Here is a 17,757-nt window from a genome sequence, read left to right as displayed (position 1 = left end):
ATAAGTATTTTGTTCAGGGTATTTGTTATTCATTATGGATATTGACCTATATTTCTCTTTCAAAATTTTTATTTTAATCACAACATAATGTTGTCACTTTCCCTCTTCCCTTTTCTTCCTCCAACCCTTCCTAGGTGTGCTCCCTTAATCTTTTCACTCCCCACCCCGACTTATCTCTCAAATTCACAATATCTTTTTCTTTGAGTATTATTGTTACATAGGTACATATAAACACAGAAATATATTAATGCAACCTGCTAAGATTCTTTAGAGTTGTTCGTGAATATGATTTGGAGCATCTCTATTTGCAATAAAAGTCTGGCTCCTAAGGCTCAAGGAACTTCATTGAAGAAGAAGAAGAAAGATTATAAGAGCCAGAAGACTAGGATGTCTCTGCTGAGATTGTGACCTCAACAATATGGTCACCTAAACAAGACTTGAATAATGACAACACTAATAGACATGCTCCTTCAGAAAGTGGAATCTCATGGGCTCTATGAGCAGATAAAAAAATTTAAAAACTTACAATGAACTTAACTGCTGAGTTACTTCTCTTCTGTGTTTCATCTTTACAGAGTTTTCCGGTTTTAACTTATTATTTCATTTATCTTCATAAAATATCACATAAATTTAGAATTAAAATTGCTTCTGTAATGTTCATGTAAATTTACATGTACCATGCTCCAGTTTACATACATACATACATTTGTACATAAACACATACACATACAAATGTAGACACATATACATGCATAATTATATAGATAATACCTAACTGATTATATGCATAAGCATTACATATATGTATTTAGATATATTATACTCTTTTCATGTAAGTCATAGTGTTGTTTGACAGTAAGCAATTACGGGAATTTTAAAGAATCCAGATTTTCCTGTCTGAATTTTTAGTAAGATCTGTTACTATTCTTCTTTTATGTAACTTGCAGTGTTTCTGTTTTTTTTCTTGGAATTAAAAATAATTGATGGTATGTTCTTCTTGTTTTCTTTTTTACTGTTTCCTTACTTTGTTAAAATTATTTCTATGTGCATTTAGGTCAAATATCTTAATTTCATACATAAGCTATTAACAATTTTGAGTATTGTCACCATAGAAACTACAGAAAGATTTTCATTATGTTTAACTTTTCTCCAATTATAATTAGTATCTTTATTATTGATATGAAAGGGTATGGAATAGTTTCCTCTATTCTGCAAAGGTAGAACTCACTGTGAGGCAATAGTATTAAATATGTTATTGTTGTAAAAATAGCAATGGTATAGGGTATGATCAACACACCGTAGAGCCTGGCAGTGGTGGCTTACACCTTTAATCTCAGCACTTGGGAGGCAGAAGCAGGCTGATTTCTGAGTTCGAGGCCAGCCTGGTCTACAGAGTGAGTTCCAGGACAGCAAGGCTACACAGAGAAACCCTGTCTCAAAAAAGAAAAAAGGAAAAACACCTTGTAATAAACTGGACATTTGAAAGAACTATTTGAGCTAATTAAAAGAACTAATAAACCGGGGCGGTGGTGGCACACACCTTTAATCCTAGCACTTGGGAGAGAGAGGCAGGCGGATTTCTGAGTTCGAGGCTAGCCTGGTCTACAGAGTGAGTTCCAGGACAGCCGGAGCTACACAGAAAAACTCTATCTCAAAATAAACAAACAAACAAAAAAAACTAATAAAATAAACTCAAGAAAACATTAGTAACCAGTAATTTCCCAGCATTTGTTAAACTTTATTGCTTAATAAAGATGCCTAAATCCCAGGGTACGCAGAAGAGGAGACAGAGAGTAGGTTCCCTGGCTTGAAGTCTCAACCAGGGAGCAGGAATTGAGGAGGAAGTAGGGAGTTGTGGCCATGGGTTGTGAGTATGTGGCCCTAAGGACAATCCTGTTAGAGTAGGAGTATCGCAGAAATAGGACAAATTATATCTCATGGTTATTTACAGGGAGGTAAACACAATAGCAAAGAGAACTGATATTTGCTTAGCTCTCATGTTTAAGGTCAATTACACCTGTAAAGATTTTATTTGGAATTTGCATGATCTAAGTGGGGTAGAAACCTACAAATACTAGGTACCTCACAAGGCATTTTTGTCATAAATCAGGGGCTCTAAAAGTTCTATTTCATTGATTAGTGAGTCTGTTTTTATGCTAGTAACAGGTTGTTATTAATACTACAGCCTGTAGAATAACTTGAAAACTAGGATGGTGATCACTCCCAAAGTTTTGTTATTTCTACTATGTTTTTTGTTTTGTTTTGTTTTGTATTCCCATATTAAATTTGAGGTTACTTTTTAAAGAAGAGTTGCTTGGAATTCCTATTGGTATTGCAATAAATCTTTAGATTTGCATTGGTAGTTTGGCCTAGATTTCTTTCCTTTCTTTCTTTCTTCCTTTCTTTCTTCCTTCCTTCCTTCCTTCCTTTCTTTCTTTTCTTTTCTTTTCTTTCTTTCTTTTTCTTTCTTTTTCTTTCTTTCTTTCTTTCTTTCTTTTCTTTCTTTCTTTCTTTCTTTTTCTTTCTTTCTTTCTTTCTTTCTTTCTTTCTTTCTTTCTTTCTTTCTTGCTTGCTTGCTTGCTTGCTTTCTTGCTTTCTTTTTCTTGCTTTCTTTCTTTTTAAATTATTTTAATTTTTTTATTTTCTATATTCTTTGTTTACATTACAAATAATTTCCCGTTTCCCAGTTACACACTCCCCATATGTCCCATAAACCCTCTTCTCTCCACCCATTCACCAATCACTCCCCTCCCTTTTCTCTGTCCTGGTAATCCCTTACAATGCTGGATCAAGCCTTTGTAGGATCAGGGCCCTCTCCTTCCTTCTTCATGGGAGTCATTTGTTATGCTAATTGTGTCTTCAGTATTCAGAGCTTCTGGGCTAGTTAATACCCACTTATCAGTGATTTCATTCCATGTGTATTCTTTTGTGATTGTGTTACTTCACTTAGGATGATATTTTCCAGTTCCGACCATTTGCCTAAAAATTTCATGAATTCATTGTTTTTAATTGCTGAGTAGTACTCCATTGTGTAAATATACCACATTTTCTGTATCCATTCTTTCATTGAGGGACATCTGGGTTCTTTCCAGCTTCTGGCTATTATAAATAAGGCTGCTATGAACATAGTGGAACATGTGTCCTTATTGCATGCCAGGGAATCCTCTGGGTATATGCCCAGGAATGGTATAGCAGGGTCCTCTGGAAGTATCATGCCCAGTTTTCTGAGGAAGTGCCAGACTGATTTCCAAAGTTGTTGCACCATCTTACAATCCCACCAGCAGCGGAGGAGTGTTCCTTTTTCTCTGCATCCTTGCCAACACCTGCTGTCTCCTGAGTTTTTAACCTTAGACATTCTGACTGGTGTGAGGTGAAATCTCAGGGTTGTTTTGATTTGCATTTCCCTAATGACTAATGATGTTGAATATTTCTTAAGGTGCTTCTCAGTCATCCAAATTTCTTCAGTGAAAATTCCTTGTTTAGCTCTGTACCCCATTTTTAATAGTGTTATTGGGTTCCCTGGGGTCTAACTTCTTGAGTTCTTTGTATATACTGGATATTAGCCCTCTGTCAGGTGAAGGGTTGGTGAAGATCTTTTCCCAGTTTGTTGGTTGCTGTTTTGTCCTTTTGATGGTGTCCTTTGCTTTACAGAAGCTTTGTAATTTTATGAGGTCCCATTTGTCAATTCTTGATCTTACAGCATTAATATAGTTAAAATGGCCATCTTGCCAAAAGCAATCTACAGATTCAACCCAATACCCATCAAAATCCCAACTCAGTTCTTCATAGAGTTAGAAAAAGCAATTCTCAAATTCATCTGGAATAACAAAAAACCCAGGATAGCTAAAATTATTCTCAACAGTAAAAGAACTTCTGGGGGAATAAGTATCCCAGACCTCAAGCAATACGACAGAGCAATAGTGTTAAAAACTGCATGGTATTGGTACAGTGACAGGAAAGTGGACCAATGTAATAGGATTGAAGACCTAGAAATGAACCCAAACACCTATGATCACTTGATCGTCGACAAAGGAGCTGCAAACATCCAGTGGGAAAAAAGATAGCCTTTTCAACAAATGGTGCTAGTTCAACTGGAGGTCAGCATGCAGAAGAATGCGAATTATTCTATTCTTATCTCCTTGTACTAAGCTCAACTCCAAGTGGATCAAGGACCTCCATGTAAAACCAGACACACTGAAACTAATAGAAAAGAAACTGGGGAAGACCCTTGAGGACATGGACACAGGGGGAAAGTTCCTGAACAGAACACCAATAACTTATGCTCTTTTATTTTTTTTAAAAAGATTTACTTTATTTATATGAGTACACTGTAGCTCCCTTCAGACACACCAGAAGAGGACACTGGTTGTAAGCTACCATGTGGTTTCTGGGAATTGAACTCAGGACCTCTGGAAGGCTAGTCAGTGCTCTTTTAAAAAAAAAAAAAGAAGAAGAAGATATTTTCTTCATTTACACTTCAAATGCTATCCCCTTTTCTCGTTTCCCCTCTGAAAACTCCCTATCCCATTCCCCCTTCACCTACTCACTAACCCACCCACTCCTGTTTAGATGACCTGACATTTCCCTACCCTGTGGCAATGAGCTTTTATGGGTCCAAGGGTCTCTCTTCTCATTGATGTCCAACAAGGCAATCCTCTGCTACCCATGTGGCTGGAGTCATGGGTTACTCCATGTGTACTCTTTGGTTGGTGGTTAAGTCCCTGGGAGTTCTGGGGGGTACTGGTTGGTTCATATTGTTGTTCCTCCTATGGGGCTGTAAACTCCTTCAGCGCTTTGGGTCCTTTCTATAGCTTCTCCATTAGGGACCTGTGCTCAGTTCAAAGGTTGTTTGAAAGCATGCCCCTCTGTAATTGTCAGGCACTGACAGGGTATCTCTGGAAACAGCTATATCAGGCTCCTGTCAGCAAGTATTTGTTGGCATCTACAATAGTGTAGATGTAACTACTACAACTAGTTTGGTAACTGTATATGGGATGGATGCCCAGGTAGGGAAGTTTCTGGATGGTCTTTCCTCAGTCTGTACTCCACACTTTGTGTCTATATTTTCTCCCATGGGTATTTTGTACCTTATTTAAGAATGACAAAAGTATCCATACTTTGGTTTTCCTTCTTAAGCTTCATGTGGTCTGTGTACTGGACTTGGGTATTCCAAGCTTCTGGGCTAATATCCACTTATCAGGGAGTACATACCATGTGTGTTCTTTTGTGATTGGTTTACCTCACTAAGGATGACATTTTCTAGTTCCATCCATTTGCCTAAGAATTTCATGAATTCATTGTTTTTAATAGTTGAGTAGTACTCCATTGTGTAAATGTACCACATTTTCTGTATCTATTCCTCTGTTGAGGGACATCTGGGTTGTTTCCAGCTCCTGGATATTATAAAATATGGCTGCTATGAACATAGTGGAGCATGTGTCCTTACTATATGTTGGAGCATCTTCTGTGTATATGCCCAGGAGTGGTAAAACTGGGTCCTCTGGCAATACTATGTCCAATTTTTTGATGGCCTAGATTTCTTAAAACACAAAATACAACTGGCTGAAAAACATTTAAAAAGCATTCAACATTCTTAACCATCAGGAAGATAAAATTTAAAACTACTTTGAGCTTTCATTTTCCCTCACGGCTAATATTTAAAACAAAAACCTTCACATATAACAAATGTTGGTATAGATTTGGGAAAATTGGTACAATTGCACATTGCTAGTGGGAGCACAAATGGATATAGCCACAATGCAAATCAGTGTGCCGTTTTCACAAAAAAACTAGAAATAGATTCACGATTATTTGCCACAACACTCCTGAGCATATACCCAATGCATTCTAATCCTATTATGGAGATTCCTACTCATTCATGTTCATTACTGCTCTGTTTATAATATACAAAAATAGAAACACCCTAGATGTGTATCAAAAGATGAGTATTTTTAGGGTTAAAGAAATGGCTCAGTGTTTAAGACCACTTCCAATGGACCTCAGTTCCAATCCTAGCATCTAAAATGGTGACTAAAGACCAGTTTCTTCAGTTCCAAGGAGATTCAATGTCCTTTTCTGGTCCCTGAGGGCACTGCATGTATGTAGTATACCAACATATATTCAGATAAAACAAACAGACCCATAAAAGGAATACTTATAAAAAAAGATTAGATAATGATAGTGTGGTGCATAAACATAATGGAATATTATTTATCTGATAAGGAAAATGAATTTATGGAATGTAAAAAATGTAAATACAAATTGATTAGGCCAGAAACAATGAGAGAGATAAACCCAGACTTAGAAAGACAAACATCACATATTCTTAAAAAAAAAATCATTTGTGAATGTTAGCTTTGACTCTTCAGATAATATAATCTACATTTGGAGCACTCTGAGAGGTAAGGGGCCAGATAGGGGGATTTTAGTAAAGAGGTGATAGAAAGTATAAATTGGTAAAAAAAAATTATGGGGTAAAATAACAAAGATTCTTGTGAATAAAAGCATTTAATTAGGGTTTGCTTATAGTTTCAGAGATACAGTCCATTAACAACATGGCACAGGACTTGGAGACACTGATGTCACTGGAGCAGTCACACAGAGCTAGATCCTGATCCACAGGCTGAGAGAGAGAGAGAGGCTAGACCTGGAGTGGGCTTTCAAACCTCACGGCCACCCTCTGTGATAGTCTAAGAAGACTTCATTAAACTTTTTGCATTATTAAATAAATATATTTTTAAAGTTCAGTTCTCATTCCATAGAACAAAATGAACAGATCAGGATTGACTCATTGTTGAAGAATGCTTGCTGCTCTTGCCCAGGACAGAAGTTTGGTTTTCAGCACACATAGTAGTGGGCTGACAACTGCAAGTAACTCTACTCCTAGAGGATCTGATGCCTCCTTTTGTCCACCATGAAAACCTGTACATATGTGCCATTTATCTGAGCATACATGTACCCATAAATAGAAATAAGACTTACAAAAAGCAAAGAAATGCTAAGATTCATCCTTTAAGTCAGAGAGTAGAACTTACCCAGGAGAACTTATTACAAAATAGAATGAAAACTCCTGAAAGGATGGGCAATGGTTAAATGTAAAGCACTATGCACAGTTGAAGCATCTTTCTCTTATTTTGTTTATGATGACACATGTCTGGAAATATTACTAAAAATAATTCCATAATAACTTTAACTGAACTGTGCTTAAAATGCATGCTAACAATTCCAAGAACACAAACTAAAACAACAGTGACTATACATAGTCAGAAAACTTGCATTTACATTAATATTATGCTTGTTTTCATATCTTTCTTTCTTTTTATTTGATATATTTTTATTTACATTTCAAATGATTTCCCCTTTTCTGGCTTCCCACTTCCCGAAAGTCTTATAAGCCCTCTTCCCTCCCCCCATCTCCCCCTCCACCCCTTCCCACTTCCCTGTTCTGGTATTGCCCTATACTGCTACACAGAGTCTTTCCATAACCAGGGGCCACTCCTCTGTTCTTCTTGGACATCATTTGATGTGTGGATTATGTTTTGGGTATTCCAATTTTCTAGGCTAATATCCACTTATTAGTGAGTGCATACCGTGATTGATCTTTTGAGACTGGGTTACCTCACTTAGTATGATGTTCTCCAGCTCCATCCATTTGTCTAAGAAATCTTTCTTAGCTTTTGTGTATTTATAACTGACTGCAAGTTATCAGGAGTAGTCATGAGTTGAAAGAATGTTATTATTTTTTAAACGTAATGTTTTTCTTTTGGGGACATTTTTATTTTTTGGAACAACCTAAGCAATCAATTCTCAGCAGTGAACACCATAAAAAGAACACGCATTGTTAGGATTGGCACAGACTGGCTTTGAAGATCAGTCCCTACTTCTAACACTAGATAGACTTTTCAGTGTTTCTGCTTGAAGCAGATAGGGGGTGGGAGGGGGGAAATGTTGAGAAATCAAATAGATCTTCTTTACAAGATCTGGAGCACAGCTGCTTTTCATTAAGTTGTGTTCTTTTTCCCTCCCACCCTCTCCCCTTAGGGTACAAGTGCAGAATCCCTCAGGATGTTTTCCCCCTTCCTTTTAATCTGTCCAAGTGCAGAATTCCTGCACTCTGCCCTTTCCCTCCCTTACTCCTTCTACTCTTTCCTCTCTTTTATGGCCATGTGCAGAACCCCCAAATTTCTCTTGAAAAGTCATAGTACTTGGCAGCTGTCCTGGCTGGGGCTTGTGTCTGCAGGGTCTGGGAATCCCTACAGTGTGGTCCTACTTGCAGGATGCTGCAGCTGGAACCCAACCAAACCTCAGTGGCAAGGCTAACTGAGGTCCAGATTTCCTATCCCTAAATCTGTGGCTGGGACAGGTACCTGTGACTCAACAGATCCCCAGGTCATATGGGCAACGTGACCAAAATAAAGTTTCGATATTTTTTTTTAAAGTTCACAATTCTTTGCTTGTTTGTTAGTATATTAAGCATTTTATTTGTTTACATTTCAAATGTTATCCCCCTTTCCTGGTCTCCATTTCACAACCCATACCCCTTAACCCTCCCCTTTACCTCTAAGACAGTTCTCCCAAATTCACCCACCCATTGACTCTGGCCTCACCCTCCTAGGAGTCCCCCTTTTCTGGTGCTTCAAGATTCCACAGGATCAAGTGCACCCACACCCCCTCTCGCTGATGCCAGATAAGGCAGTCTTCTGCTACATATGTAGCTGGAGCCACAGACTGGCCCATATATAATCTTTAGTTGGTGGTTTAGACCCTGGGAGCTCTGAGTCGTCTTATCGTTGATGCTGTTGTTCTTCCTATAGGGTTGCAATCCCCTTCAGCTCCTTTAGCCCTTCCCCAAACTCTTTCATTGGGGTTCCCAGGCTCAGTCCAATGGTTGGCTGTGAGTCTTTTCATCTGTTTTAGTCAGGTGCTGACAGAGCCTCTCAGAAGAGAGGCTCCCTGAGATGGGTTGGTGGCCTCATTACTCCACTGGGGGCCAAGTCTACCTACTGGATGCAGTATCTTCAGGCTCTATATCTCCACTGTTGGGTATATTGGCTAATGCCATCCGCATTGGGTTGTACTCTCAGTTCCCTAGCCTCTGGGACTGTCTAGTGGTCCCCTCTGTGTCCCCACCCCTATGTATTTCTATTCATTTTTCTGGCTCTCTGAACTTCTCTCTTGTCTCTTCCCATACCTGGCCCTGCCCCACTTTTTGCCTCTGCTTCCCTTCTCCAACACAGGTCCCCCACTTTGCCTACCATGAATATTTTGTTACCCATTCAAGTGGGTTTGAAGCAGGCACACTTTGTTCTTCCTTCTTGTTAAGCTTCATGTAGTTTGTAAGTTGTATTGTGGGTATTCTGAGTTTGGGGGCTAATATCCACTTCTCAGTAAGTACATACCATGTATGCCCTTTTGGGTCTGGACATCACTCAGGATTATATATTCTAGTTCTATCCATTTGCCTACAAAGTTTGTTAAGTCTTCATTCATAATAGCTGAGTAGTAGTCTACTGTGATAATGTATCACATTTTCTGTATCCATTCTTCCATTGAAGGACATTTGGGTTGTTTCTAGCTCCTGGATATTATAAATAAAGCTTCTATGAACATAGTGAAGCATGTGTCCTTGTTATATGTTGAAATATCTTTTGGGTATATGCCCAGTAGTGGCATAGTTGGATTTCAGGTATAACTATTTCCAATTTTCTGAGGAAACACGAGATTGATTTTCAGAATAGTTTTTCCAGCTTGCAATCCTACCAGCAATAGAATAGTGTTCCTCTTTCTTCACATTTTATCCAGCATTTGCTGTCACCTGTGTTTTTTATCTTAGTCATTCTGGTTGGTACAAGGTAGAATCTCAGTGTCATTTTGTTTTCCATTTCCCTGATGACTAATGGTGTTGAACATTTCTTTAGGTGCTTCTATACCATTCAAGATTTCTGTTCGGAATTCTGTTTAGATTTGTACCCCATTTTTTTTTTTTTTTTTTTTATTTTTTTTTTTTTTTATTTTTTTTTTTTATTATTCGATATAATTTATTTACATTTCAAATGATTTCCCCTTTTCTAGCCCCCCCACTCCCCGAAAGTCCCGCAAGCCCCCTTCTCTTCCCCTGTCCTCCCACCCACCCCTTCCCACTTCCCCGTTCTGGTTTTGCTGAATACTGTTTCACTGAGTCTTTCCAGAACCAAGGGCCACTCCTCCTTTCTTCTTGTACCTCATTTGATGTGTGGATTATGTTTTGGGTATTCCAGTTTTCTAGGTTAATATCCACTTATTAGTGAGTGCATACCATGATTCACCTTTTGAGTCTGGGTTACCTCACTTAGTATGATATTCTCTAGCTCCATCCATTTGCCTAAGAATTTCATGAATTCATTGTTTCTAATGGCTGAATAGTACTCCATTGTGTAGATATACCACATTTTTTGCATCCACTCTTCTGTTGAGGGATACCTGGGTTCTTTCCAGCATCTGGCAATTACAAATAGGGCTGCTATGAACATAGTAGAACATGTATCCTTATTACATGGTGGGGAGTCTTCTGGGTATATGCCCAGGAGTGGTATAGCAGGATCTTCTGGAAGTAAGGTGCCCAGTTTTCGGAGGAACCGCCAGACTGATTTCCAGAGTGGTTGTACCAATTTGCAACCCCACCAGCAGTGGAGGAGTGTTCCTCTTTCTCCACACCCTCTCCAACACCTGCTGTCTCCTGAATTTTTAATCTTAGCCATTCTGACTGGTGTAAGATGAAATCTTAGGGTTGTTTTGATTTGCATTTCCCTAATGACTAATGAAGTTGAGCATTTTTTAAGATGCTTCTCCGCCATCCGAAGTTCTTCAGGTGAGAATTCTTTGTTTAACTCTGTACCCCATTTTTTAATAGGGTTGTTTGGTTTTCTGGAGTCTAACTTCTTGAGTTCTTTATATATATTGGATATTAGCCCTCTATCTGATGTAGGATTGGTGAAGATCTTTTCCCAATTTGTTGGTTGCCGATTTGTCCTCTTGATGGTGTCCTTTGCCTTACAGAAACTTTGTAATTTTATGAGGTCCCATTTGTCAATTCTTGCTCTTAGAGCATACGCTATTGGTGTTCTGTTCAGAAACTTTCTCCCTGTACCGATGTCCTCAAGGGTCTTCCCCAGTTTTTTTTCTATTAGCTTCAGAGTGTCTGGCTTTATGTGGAGGTCCTTGATCCATTTGGATTTGAGCTTAGTACAAGGAGACAAGGATGGATCAATTCGCATTCTTCTGCATGCTGACCTCCAGTTGAACCAGCACCATTTGTTGAAAAGGCTATCTTTTTTCCATTGGATGTTTTCAGCCTCTTTGTCGAGGATCAAGTGGCCATAGGTGTGTGGGTTCATTTCTGGATCTTCAATCCTGTTCCATTGATCCTCCTGTCTGTCACTGTACCAATACCATGCAGTTTTTAACACTATTGCTCTGTAGTATTGCTTGAGGTCAGGGATACTGATTCCCCCAGATTTCCTTTTGTTGCTGAGAATAGTTTTAGCTATCCTGGGTTTTTTGTTGTTCCAGATGAATTTGATAATTGCTCTTTCTAGCTCTGTGAAGAATTGAGTTGGGATTTTGATGGGTATTGCATTGAATCTGTATAGTGCTTTAGGCAAAATGGCCATTTTAACTATATTGATTCTGCCGATCCATGAGCATGGGAGGTTTTCCCATTTTTTGAGGTCTTCTTCCATTTCCTTCTTCAGAGTCTTGAAGTTCTTGTCATACAGATCTTTCACATGTTTGGTAAGAGTCACCCCAAGATACTTTATACTGTTTGTGGCTATTGTGAAGGGGGTCATTTCCCTAATTTCTTTCTCAGCCTGCTTATCCTTTGAGTATAGGAAGGCCACTGATTTGCTTGAGTTGACTTTATAACCTGCCACTTTGCTGAAGTTGTTTATCAGCTGTAGGAGCTCTCTAGTGGAGTTCTTTGGGTCACTTAGGTAGACGATCATGTCGTCTGCAAATAATGATAGTTTGACTTCTTCCTTTCCAATTTGTATCCCTTTGACCTCCTTATGTTGTCGAATTGCCCGAGCTAGTACCTCAAGTACAATATTGAAAAGATAAGGAGAAAGGGGGCAGCCTTGTCTGGTCCCTGATTTCAGTGGGATTGCTTCAAGTTTCTCTCCATTTAGTTTGATGCTGGCTACCGGTTTGCTGTATATTGCTTTTACTATGTTTAGGTATGGGCCTTGAATTCCTGTTCTCTCCAAGACTTTAAGCATGAAGGGATGCTGAATTTTGTCAAATGCTTTTTCAGCATCCAATGAAATGACCATGTGGTTTTTTTCTTTGAGTTTGTTTATGTAGTGGATTGTATTGATGGATTTCCGTATATTGAACCAACCCTGCATTCCTGGGATAAAGCCTACTTGATCATGGTGGATGATCGTTTTGATGTGTTCTTGGATTCGGTTGGCAAGAATTTTATTGAGTATTTTTGCATCGATGTTCATAAGGGAAATTGGTCTGAAGTTCTCTTTCTTTGTTGGATCTTTGTGTGGCTTTGGTATCAGCGTAATTGTGGCTTCGTAGAAGGAATTGGGTAGTGTTCCTTCTGTTTCTATTTTGTGGAATAGTTTGAAGAGTATTGGTGTTAACTCTTCTTTGAAGGTCTGGTAGAATTCTGCACTGAAGCCATCTGGTCCTGTGCTTTTTTTGGTTGGAAGACTTTCTATGACTCCTTCTATTTCTTTAGGCATTATGGGACTGTTTAGATGGTCTAGTTGGTCCTGATTTAATTTTGGTATTTGGTATCTGTCAAGGAAATTGTCCATTTCCTCCAGATTCTCCAGTTGTGTTGAGTATAGGCTCTTGTAGTAGGATCTGATGATTTTTTGGATTTCCTCAGTTTCCGTTGTTATATCTCCCTTTTCATTTCTAAGTTTGTTAATTTGGATACTTTCTCTGTGCCCTTTGGTCATTCTGGCTAAGGGTTTATCTATCTTGTTGATTTTCTCAAAGAACCAGCTCCTGGTATTGTTGATTTTTTGTATGGTTCTCTTTGTTTCTACTTGATTGATTTCGGCCCTGAGTTTGATGATTTCCTGCCTTCTACTCCTCCTGGGCGAAATAGCTTCTTTTTGTTCCAGGGCTTTCAGGTGTGTCATTAAGCTGGTAATGTATGCTCTCTCCATTTTCTTTTTGGAGGCACTCAGGGCTATGAGTTTTCCTCTTAGCACTGCTTTCATTGTGTCCCATAGATTTGGGTATGTTGTGTTTTCATTTTCATTGTGTTCTAAAAAGTCTTTAATTTCTTTCTTTATTTCTTCCTTGACCAAGGTATCATTGAGTAGAGTATTGTTCAGTTTCCACGTGTATGTGGGCTTTCTGTTGTTTCTGTTGCTATTGAAGACCACTTTTACTCCATAGTGATCAGATAGGAGGCATGGGATTAGTTCGATCTTCTTATATTTGTTGAGGTCTGTCTTGTGACCAATTATATGGTCGATTTTGGAGAAGGTACCATGAGGTGCTGAGAAAAAGGTATATTCTTTTGTTTTAGGATAGAATGTTCTATATATATCTGTTAAATCTAATTGGTCCAAAGCTTCAATTAGTTTCATTGTGTCCCTTGTACCCCATTTTTTAAATCTGGTTTTTTTTTTTGGTTTTCTGGAGTCTAAATTTTTGATTTTTTTGTATATTTTGGATGTTATCTCTCTGTCAGATACATGGTTGGTAAAGGTCTTTACTCATTCTGTAGGTTGCTGTTTTGTCCTATTGACAGTGTCCTTTGTCTTACAGAAGTTTTTCAGTTTCATAAGGTTCTATTTGACAATTGTTGATCTCAGAGCCTGAGCCATTGCTGTCCTGTTCAGGAAAATTTTCCCTTTTGTCGATGCGTTCAAGGCTCTTTCACACTTTACTCTTCTATTAGATTCAGGGTATCTGGTTTTATGTGGAGGTCTTTGATCCACATCAACTTGTGCTTTATAAAGGAGATAAAAATGGATCCATTTTTACAAAGATCAGGAATTCAAAGCCTATACCTAAACAGAGTAAAATCAATGTACAGCAAGTCGGTAGCCAACATCAAACTAAGGAGAGATACATTTGAAGCAATCCCACTAAAATCAGCGACTAGACAAGGCTACCTATTCTATCCTTACCTATTCAATATAGTCCTCAAATTCCTAGCCAACAAAAGGTGGTTAAAGGAATAAAAATTAGAAAGGAAGAAGTAAAAAAAATCATTATTTGCAGATAATATGATAGTATACTTAAGTGACTCCAAAATTTCCAACAGGTAACTCCTAAACTTCACAAACAACTTCAGCATAGACAAAACGTTAAAACTGAAGATTTTCTTCTTTTTATCTACATTATTTGTTTACATTTAAAATTATTTTCCCTTTCCCAGTTCTCCCCTCCCCATAAGTCCCATAAGCCCTCTTCTCTCTGCCCATTCTCTTTTTGATAACTTTTGATTGAAAGTCTATTTTATTTCGTATTAGAATGGCTACTCCAACTTGATTCCGGGACCATTTGCTTGGAAAATTTTTTTCCAGCCTTTAAGTCTGAGGAAGTGTCTCTTTTTGTCACTGATGTGTGTTTCCTATATGCAACAAAATTATGGGTCCTGTTTACATATCCAGTCCATTAGCCTATGTATTTTTATTGGGGAATTGAGTCCATTGACTTTGAGATATATTAAAGAATAATGATTTTTGGTTCCTGTTATTTTTGTTGTTAGTGGTGGTATTAAGTTTGTGAGGTTTTCTTCTTTTGCGTTTGTTGTGAAAAGATTAATTTCTTGGTGTTGTTTCCCTCTTTGTGTTGGAGTTTTCCTCATATTATCCTCTGTAGGGCTGGATTAGTGAAAAGATGATTGAGAATTTTGCTGGTGTCTCACTTAGGGTTTTACTCTTGTGAACAGACACCATGACCAAGGCAAGTCTTATAAAGAACACCACTTAATTAGGGCTGGCTTACAGGTTTAGAGGTTCAGTTCATTATAATCAAAGCGGGAGTATGGCAGCATCTAGGTAGGAGTGATGCAGGTAGAGCTGAGAGCTCTACATCTTCATCTGAAAGCTACTTGTGGAAGACAGACTTAAAGGTAGCTACGAAGAGAGTCTTAAGTCCTTACCCACAGTAGCACACCTACTCCAACAGTGCCACATCTCCTAATAGTGCCTCTCCCTGAGCTGAGAATATATAAACCATCACAGCTGGGTATATTAGCCTGGGCTGGCATTTGTGTTCTTTTAAGGTCTGCATGCTGTCTAAGATATTCTGGCTTTTAGAGTCTCTGTTGAGAAGTCTGGTGTAATTCTGATAGTTCTGCATTATATATTACTTGATCTTTTCCCCTTACCTCTTTTTTTCCTTAATATTTTTTATTTTATATATTCTTTGTTTACATTCCAAATGATTTCCCCTTTCCTGGATCTCCCTTCACCATATGTCCCATAAACCTTCTTCTCTCCATCCTTTCTCCAGTCACCTCCCTCCTTTTTTTCTGTCCTTATATTCCCCTCCAATGCTGGATGAATCCTTTCCAGGATCAGGACCTTCTCCATACTTCTTCATGGGAGTCATTTGTTATGTGATTTGTGCCTTGGGTATTCAGGGCTTCTGGGCTAATTAATATCCACTTATCAGAGATTGCATTCCATGTGTATTCTTCTGTGATTGGGTTACCTCACTTAGGATGATATTTTCCAGATCAAACCATTTGCCTAAGAACTTCATGAATTCACCTTTTTCAATTGCTGAGTAGTATTCCATTGTGTAAATATACCACATTTTCTGTATCCATTCCTTATTTGAGGGGGCATCTGGGTTCTTTCCAGCTTCTGGCTATTATAAATAAGGCTGCTATGAATATAATGGAGCATGTGTCTTTATTGCATGTCGGGGAATCCTTTGGGTATATGCCCAGGAAAGGTATAGCGGGGTCCTCTGGAAGTGTCATGTCCAGTTTTCTGAGGAACTGCCAGAATGATTTCCAAAGTGGTTGTACCATCTTACAGCCCCACCAGCAGTGGAGGAGTGTTCCTCTTTCTCCACATCCTTGCCAACACCTGCTGTCTCCTGAGTTTTTGACCTTAGTCATTCTGACTGGTGTAAGGTGAAATCTCAGGGTTGTTTTGATTTGCATTTCCCTAATGACTAATGATGCTGAGCACTTCTTAAGGTGCCTCTCAGCCATCCGAATTTCTTCTGGTGAAAATTCTTTGTTTAGATCTGTACCCCATTTTTTAATAGGGTTATTTGGTTCCCTGGGGTTTAACTTCTTGAGTTCTTTGTATATATTGGATATTAGCCCTCTATCAGATGTAGTGTTGGTGAATATCCTTTCCCAACTTGATGGTTACTGTTTTGTCCTTTTTATAGTGTCCTTTGCCTTACAGAAACTTTGTAATTTTATGAGGTCCCATTTATCAATTCTTGATCTTAGAGCATAAGCTATTGGTGATCTGTTCAGGAATTTTTTCCCCCGTGCACATGTCCTCTAGGGTCTTCCCCAGTTTCTTTTCTATTAGTTTCAGTGTGTCTGGATTTACATTGAGGTCCTTGATCCACTTGGAGTGAAGTTTAGTACATGGAGATAAGAATGGACCAATTCGCATTCTTCTGCATGCTGACCTCCAGTTGAACTAGCACCATTTGTTGAAAAGGCTATCTTTTTTCCACTGGATGTTTTTGGCTCCTTTGTCGAAGATCAAGTGACCATAAGTGTGTGGGTTCATTTCTGGATCTTCAATTCTATTCCATTGGTCCACTTTTCTGTCACTGTGCCAATACTATGCAGTTTTTAATACTATTGCTCTGTAATATTGTTTGAAGTCAGGGCTACTGATTCCCCCAGAATTTCTTTTGTTGTTGAGAATAGTTCTAGATATCCTGGGTTTTTTGTTATTCTAGATGAATTTGAAAATTGCTTTTTCTAACTCTGTGAAGAACTGAGTTGGGATTTTGATGGGGATTGCATTGAATCTGTAGATTGCTTTTGGCAAGATGGCCATTTTAACTATATTAATCCTGCCGATCCATGAGCATGGCAGATTTTTCCATTTTCTGAGGTCTTCTTTGATTTCCTTCTTCAGAGACCTGAAGTTCTTGTCATATAGATCTTTCACTTGTTTGGTTAGAGTCACACCAAGATACTTTATATTGTTTGTGGCTATTGTGAAGGGTGTCATTTCCCTAACTTCTTTCTCAGCCTGCTTATCCTTTGAGTATAGGAAGGCAACTGATTTGCTTGAGTTGATCTTATAACCAGCCACTTTGCTGAAGTTGTTTTTCAGCTGTAGGAGTTCTCTGGTGGAGGTTTTCGGGTCACTTAAGTAGACTATCATGTCATCTGCAAATAGTGATTATTTGACTTCTTCCTTTCCAATTTGTATCCCCTTGACCTCCTTATGTTGTCTAATTGCTCTACCTAGAACTTCAAGTACTATATTGAAAAGATATGGAGAGAGAGGACATCAGCCTTGTCTAGTCCCTGATTTTAGTGGGATTGCTTCAAGTTTCTCTCCGTTTAGTTTGATGTTGGCTACGGGTTTGCTGTATATTGCTTTAATGATGTTTAGGTATGGGCCTCGAATTCCTGTTCTTTCCAAGACTTTTAGCATGAAAAGATGATGAATTTTGTCAAACGCTTTTTCTGCATCTCATGAGATGATCATATGTTTTTTTTCTTTGAGTTTGTTCATGTAGTTGATAGCATTGATGGATTTCCTTATATTGAACCATCCCTGCATCCCTGGGATGAAGCCT

The sequence above is a fragment of the Apodemus sylvaticus genome, chromosome 12, assembly GCF_947179515.1.
Source record: "Apodemus sylvaticus chromosome 12, mApoSyl1.1, whole genome shotgun sequence".
Lineage (NCBI taxonomy): Eukaryota > Metazoa > Chordata > Mammalia > Rodentia > Muridae > Apodemus > Apodemus sylvaticus.
Note: the sequence above shows the minus strand (reverse complement) of the source record.